Genomic DNA, 7,861 nt, shown 5'->3' with positions numbered 1-7,861 from the left:
TTACCTTGGTCATTAACTTGCTCTGTGGCCTTGAGCAAGTTATTTTACCTCTCTGAGCCTCAGTTTCATTGTAGAGCGAAGAGGTTGGATGAAATTAGTGGTTCTCTTAACCCTACCAGACCCAATGTCCCTTTTACAACAAGTATTTTATCCGGATATCCTGAAATGAAAGTCTAAGTTAGTATAACCTATATGCACATGTAGTTTTAAACAATGAACATAGTACTCTAACTGAATATAAAGCAGAAAAAAGGAAAAGAATTTTTAATAAAATGTATTTCACTAAAAAAGCTTGGGTATAACCACCCTAGAAGATTAAGTTGTTAGATGCCTGAACCTGTATGTAGAGTCACCAGCTACAAATTGCAGATCAATGAACCAATTGATGAATCAGTTGGCAATGGATAATCACAGTGTTGTATCAGACATGGCTTTCTGAAATGGTGGACAACCCTTGGTAATGTTTCAAACAGAAAAACTTACAGTCTTAATTAACACAGCAATTGCATTCCTGGAAAATTCAATGTATATTAAAACTATACCACAGTTACTTTGTGTTATATGTTAAAATGTTTTTTCCTAAAATCTCACTAAGTAGTGAGAATGCCTACATATGAGAATTGGTTTTCAGGATCTGAGCACATACCCTGATTTGGAAAGAGGTCACACATAGCTCGGTTTATTTGCTGTGCACTCTGTCTGGCCACTGGCTGTTTCTCAAGTTTCTGCTTTGAACTGTAACTACACAGGGAAAGCTGAATAGTCTAGAATAATTTTTGAAAAGAATTTACAAAATCAAAGGAGACTGACTGACCTATACTCATTCATCTGGGCATGTGCCTTAACCTTAGAGACTTCGAAAAATGAAAAGCTTTTTATTTTGTAACCTGCATAAATGTTAGTTTCTTATATCATTGGTGTAACATCTAATAATAAAATCAAGAAAAAGTGCTTTTGTAACTGTTGGTTCTTTGCAAGGAAGTGCCTTCCTCCTAGAGTCCCAAGTTCGATGCTATTTCTCCATCTCTAATCTGTGAGGCCTGAACCAGAGCCACAAGTTCATTGGGTAAATACGGGCCGCACCCTGCTCTGAGGCTGACCCTGGCCTTGGTGCAATTCCACACCGCAGGCGAAATTGCTGGCTTCATTTTATTTTATTCACAGCTCATTGTCGTATTCAAGATGCTGTCTCTGAGTAGAGCTTAACCATTTTCATGGAGCTTTCACTTAATTATTTCGCTTCCTCCACGCAGCAAACCTAGGTGTGTCCTCAACTTCGTAGATGAGGAAGCTGTTCATCCAATACACTATGTAGTCTTGTTCCAGGGCCTTCTATTTTAAAGTAAGATTCCATCCTGCTTTCTTTTGTTCCTCCATGGCATATAGTTTCAGACCTTTGTTTATTGGTTTATTTATTCTTTTATCCATTCACACACTCGTTGAAGACCTCCTGTGTGCTACTGTAGTCCACACTGCTAGGAATACAGTAGTGGACAAGGTTCTGGTTTTTATAGAGTTTAATGCCATGTCCAGTTGCATTCCTTGGTGATTTTCCTGTCATGAAGAGCAGATATGATGGGAGAGAGAAAAAAATGGACTTAGAGTACAGCAAATCCAAAAGAGAAAATGTTACATGTCAATCGAAGGTTTTAAATACATGAATTTATGGGGCAAATATCTACATAAAAAGCTCTGAAAGGCAATAGTAGAATAGTGTGGTGAAGTACATAAGAGAATATAACTCAATTATGCCATTTACGGGTGAATTAATCTTTTAACAGATATCTGTTAAATCTATAATCCTAGGATCATTAATAATAAAATATTTTCCTCCTGATATTTATGTCAGTGTTGTTTTCCTGCATTTATGTTTTTCTTGAAATCCCTTACCCTGTTTTGCCTTTTAATTTTCTGTTTTTCTTCTGTTCTCTTCTGATTTCTCTCTCTCCCAGGATTTCAGTTTTCCTAGTTAATCTCCCTAATGCAGATTTGTTCATACTTTTTAAATACAGGCACGTATGAGCCAGGCACAGAAAGACAAATATCACATGATCTCAGCCATATGGAACTAGAAAACAGAATGATGGTTACGAGAGGCTGGGAAGGGTGTGTATGTGTGTGAGGTGGGGGTGGGGGATGCAGACAGGTTGGTTAATGGGGACAAACACACAGGTTTCAGAAATAAGTTCTAGCATTGGAGAGTCAAGCAGGGTGACTATAGTTAACAACAATGTATGTTATATTTGAAAATAGCTAGAAGAGAGGATTTGAAATGTTCCCAACACGAAGAGATGATAAATGCTGGAGGTGACGGATAACCTAAACACCCTGACTTGATCATTACACATTCTGTGCATGTAACAAAGTATCACACGTACCCCCATAACTACGTACAAATACTATGTATCAAAAAAATTTTAAAATACAGGTACCTAACTTTTAATGTAATGCTGAATCAATGAAAGAGACAAAGCCATAACCGTTAAAATTAGAACACGCTGAGTATCATTCCATAGAAGGATTCATTTATATCCTTATTCATATAATGCATTAATTTTATGAAAATTAATAATTAGTTTCTGAATAATTTGTGTTATTAAAAAGTGACAATCTATTTTTTAAATTTCAGAGTATTATGGGGGTACACACGTTTTGGTTACACAATTTGCTTTTGTACAGTTTGAGTCAAAGTTAGAAGTGTGCCGTTCACCCAGACAGTGCGCATTGTACCCGTTAGGTGTGAATTTACCCAAGTCCTCCTCCCCCCTCCCCCTGCTTGGTTTCTGTTGAGTTTTACAGCCATATGTGCCCACGAGCGTTGATCGATGAGTTCCAATTTAGTAGTGGGTAGATGTGGTGTTTGTTTTTCCATCCTTGCGATATTTCACTTAGAAGAATGGTCTCTCCAGTTCCATCGAAGTTGTTACAAAAGATACCAGATCACCATTTTTTTATGGCTAATTTTTATATAAATTATATTTTCAGTAAGCCTGAGCTATGGTTATACTTAGATCTTCAGTAACTTCATGGAAATGTCTACTAGTAATTCCCAAATTTATTGGATGATGAAAATGACCCATGCTTATTGGAGACAGATTGTTGGATCCTACCTCAAGCTCAGTGAATCAGAATCTCCACGGGCATCTGTATTTTCAACATCAGCAGGCGAGTTTGAAAAGCACTGGTCTGGACCACACTCTAACGGCCCACAAGCAGAATATTGCAGAAATAATTTATTGCACATATAACATTCCCTCAAACCTTCTAGATGGAAAATGATGTATTCATTAAAAGCCTCTGAGAATGTTAAATTATTTGCTACAATCCAGAAATAGGTAAATTACTGAAAATTTAGTGTATATATTTTTTATCTGCATACATACATATAAATATATGGCTAATTATGGGCTATACAATCAAATTTTCAATAAAAGGGAAAGTTTGAGAATGAGTAGCAATTTATTTATTTTTCCCTAGAGTTTAAACATTTTTCTCTTGTTTTTCATATTTGGACAGCTTCTTGGTTGAGCTGTCAGAATGTTTTTCTGATTAAACTTATAAGTCATTCTCTTCCGTCTTAATACATCTGTGTGCACTGTATATAATTGTGATTTGGAGTCACAGACTTAGAATAACGAGTCCCCGTCGGTCATAGTTTGATTAGTAATGGTTGTCTGCCAAGGGAGCTAGAAGTCACCTGGATGATTCAGATTTGGGAACATCTTTATGATTATTCATATGAGTCTCTAGAGCAAAATCTAATGTGGAGTGGAATTGATATTTAAATATTAGACCTCACAGGTGGCCTACCTCAACTGGAATTTTCCCAAACATTGCATAGAGAAATTTGGATTTGTCTGTTTACTTGGCAAAGTACCAACTGTCCCAAAGAGAAGATTGGAAATGAAGTTTTCCCAGTTTCGTGAAAACCGAAGCATTTTTTCTTCTTTTCTTTTAGAGCCCTGAGTAATCTCTCATCACTACGGTGTCTTAGTGTTGATAAGTGGGTTCTAAAAAGCTCTAGAAATGAGCTGAGTATAACCCCAATTTCAGTTGAAATACATGGCTAACCCTTCTAAGATGCTTCGGTGGAAATGACAGATTTTCTTCTTAATGTTTTCCTTGCCTGAATTCAGATTTTCTTCATTACATAGCCAAAGGTGGTCATGTAAGACAAAATGACATTGATTGTTGGAAAACAAAGTTGTACACTTTCTTTGGATGGCCTCTCCCTCCCTAACTAACTTGATCCAGGATTGGAGGAAATTGTAGGGACCTAAATCAATTCCAACCTTCCGATGCTGTTGGTGTCTCTAGCCTGTTAGGCCTGGAGTTTCCTTGGGCAATGCACCGAGTTAGCCACCAGATGGCAGTGTTGCTTAGGAAATGAAAGGATACCAGCAATTGGTAATAAGATTCAGCTGGGAAATAAGCTGCAATTCCTCAGGTAAAACACATAACTTAATTACTGGTTTTACTGCTCTCCATGACTTTGGAGAATTAATTAAATTGGTGGAGGTTGGCCAGGTATAAAATACAAAGAATGTGATAGAAAATGTGAAGTGTTATCTAACTATGTCATTATACCTAATAAAGGATTTATGCATTTGATCCCGTTAAGGCTCAGGAAGCATTTCTGCTAGAACAAAAAATTTTTTGTTATTTTTTAAAAATCCCTAAATCCCCTTATACAACCTCATACCAATCATCTTGTCAACTTAGAGTTCTTATTGAGATACAATGCAGTTTGTTAATAAATGTTTTGGACATAGCTCTTTGCTCTTAAACATGGAAGAGGAGGAAAACGATAGTTTCTTTCCTGATCCTCTATGATTTCCAAGATTTTCTGAATGATTAGTATTTTACATGGCCTGAATGCAGTTTCAGAACCCCGTGGGGTTATTTCAAGCAAGTATTTTCGTTTTCACCTGGAAGATGGAATAATATTATTTACCAAGCAGCTCTCAAAGAAACTGCAGGGACTTAGCAGAGTGATACTCCCAGAGTGTTTGAAAGAGCCACGATTCCGTATGAGAGCAAGAAAAATTCACAGTGTTAATAACAACTCTTTTTAAAAAATTATTTCTAAAGAAATAGAAATATTTTGACGCGAAGTTGTGGGTTTTACTGAGAGCGTGCTATCACTATCACTTTTCTGGCCAGGCTCTGAGAGCGGCAGATTGCTGATGCTCTAGCAAAACGCAGGGCTTGAGGTAATGAGGTAGTTTGGAAGGTACAGCTGTGACAAAGACGCTGCTTTTTCCCTGGGCTGGTGGCCTAAACCTCAAACTTCCATACTCAAGGGATCCTCCTGCCTCAGCCTCTCGAGTAGCTGGGACTACAGGCATGAGCCACAAGGCCCAGCTAGTTTTTCTATTTTTCTGTAGAGATGGGGTCTCACTCTTGCTCGGGCTGGTCTTGAACTCCTGAGCTCAAGCGATCCTCCCACGTCGGCCTCCCAAAGTGATTACAGGTGTATATAAAGTATTCCAGCTGGAAAAGCCTGTCTCCGAGAGGGAGTGTCCCGAGAGAGAGAAGGTACTCACACTGTGGAGGAGAGAAACTCACTTATGCTTAGGCAATATCTTCCCTTTACAGTAGTGTCTGAGTTGAGCTGACGCCAGCTCTGAAATAACCCTCAGGCCGGGAGCTGGAGAAGACGGACTCTGCAGGCCCTGATTTCTACAGAGGGATGTGGGCGCTGCAGGGAGACTTGTGTCGGGAATGACAGGGTGACAGGGCGCAGACGGAAGACCAGAAGCGACCCCCGAGGCGGACCCCTGTGGAGGCATCATCCTGCAGATATCTGGCATCCATCTGATCGTCTCCCCTCTCCTTTAGGGACTTTTGCCCTGACTGGGAAGCCCCCTCACTGCAACCAGACTTCCCTGCGAGCAGGTGGGAGTTCCCTTTGTGCCCTGGGAGGAAGGAGAGGGCGATTTAGGTGGATGAAAAAGAAGGTTCTAGAGGAGTCAGGGTGAGGGGTGCATCTGAAGGGAAGCAGAGAGAGAGAGAGAGAGAGATTGACAGGAGTGAAAATAGGTGACTAAGAACAGTGGCAAGTAACTGGGCAGGTTGGGGGTCTGAGCATGTGCTTGCACCCCCTCTTGTCTCCCCTTCCCACCTGCCCCCCAGAACGCCCAGCCCTGCACGGCTCTGACGCTCGGTGAGGACCGGCCCCTCGCCCTGTCCTCTGGGCGCGTGACCAGGCCGTTTGGTCCGTGGAGCTGGTGCCCCAGCCTTGGATCAGGACACGGGGGTGGGAATACCTGCTGTGCCCATGGCTTCCTCTGGGACCTTGTGCAAGTCACTTAACTTCCCAGAGACGCACTTTCTGGATGGGTCGAATGGGGCGTCTGTGAGAACTGAATTTGAAACAATACAGAACAGCGCTAAATAAGTGAGCTGAGGACCCAGATCTCCGTAGAACGTCCAAGAAGCAGCTGAGAAAGTGACAGGCTGTTTCTTGCTGAGGATACTAAACCCCTCACCTCTCTGTGTACCCACCCTCCCCAAGCCCGAGCCCTTTGTCCCCGAGGGCCGCGGCCCATATGCCTGATTTCCCTGTGTCCCCAGCCTCCAGTTCCCGTGCATGGGCCATTTCTAAGAATCCTGGAAATTCACCTGGGAGAAGCTGCCAGTGAAGGCAGGACACTATGTTAGCCAACAAAATCCAAACAGAGTTACAGGATACCAGCGCAGACCTGGTCCTCCCCCTCCAGCTGTGGTGAACACACATCATGGCTCTTTTAGTAGGAATCAACATTTTTGAAAAGTAATGGTTGAAAATTGTGCATATGACAAAGAACTAAATAACATTGTTTCAACAGGAAAGGAAGCAGATATTTTTTAAAAATCAAAAGTACCTTACTGTAATATTGTCATCCTATTTTGAAATATTTTGCACGATTATAGGAAAAAAGAAAAAGCATAGGAAGTAAGGAAACTTTCCCTCGAAAGCTTTTTGCCCTAGAACATAAAGAACTCATGAGCATTTGGGACAAAAATCCATGCACCAATTTCTCCTGTCATGAGACGTCTCTGCAAAAGCTCTCCCCCGTCCTATATCTGCCGAAGTAACCAGTGTAAAACTTCTGGTCTGGTCGGGCCTGGAGCTCTGATGACGTAAGGAGAGACTCCATTTCCCCTTTGCACGGCTCGTTCTTGCTGCAAATGGTCGTGTTTCTTGGAGAAGTGTTTTGTCTAGTCCTGATGGAATTCAAAAGCTAAAGGCATCCTCCTTTCCACTCTGCAGACGCAAAAGCTTAATGAAATGCGAATGGTCTCAGCTTCGCCCCCTCCTTTCCTATTAAAATATACGACAGCTCAGAGCCCCACACTAGTTGTGTTACGGAGACTTTGGAGCAAATGTGCTCCAGTGATGTGTTATTTTAATACCGAGTTCACTAAATCCCCTGCCTGGCTGGACTCACTTTTAATAATTAAAAACTCAATTAACTCCAATACGTAAACACAGGCGGGGTGTGGGCTCGGGTTTCATTGGGAGCCCAACTCGAAGGCATGGCAGACGGTTTATGGGCTCGTACTTTTCTCAGAACGGACCTGCAGGGGCCTGTCCCCCAGCCTCCGCCTCTCCGCCGGCCATGTGCTTCCTTCACTGCGGCTTTAATCGAGGCCAGACTCAGCCTGATGTGAAATAAGATCTGCAGGCCCCGAGAAGTCATCCTAATGAAACTCCAGCCGCTGGAGCCCACAGACAGGGAGAAGCTGACTTAGAGGCCTTTGCATTCTAGATTTCCAGTCCATCTTAAAGCGAACACAGCTCAAATCTTGGGACGCTGAGAAAGTTTCACCAGATCTGGGGGCTTCCTGTGAACCTGAACCTGGCTGTCTGTCTGGT

This window comes from Eulemur rufifrons, chromosome 24 (genome assembly GCF_041146395.1).
Source record: "Eulemur rufifrons isolate Redbay chromosome 24, OSU_ERuf_1, whole genome shotgun sequence".
Lineage (NCBI taxonomy): Eukaryota > Metazoa > Chordata > Mammalia > Primates > Lemuridae > Eulemur > Eulemur rufifrons.
Note: the sequence above shows the minus strand (reverse complement) of the source record.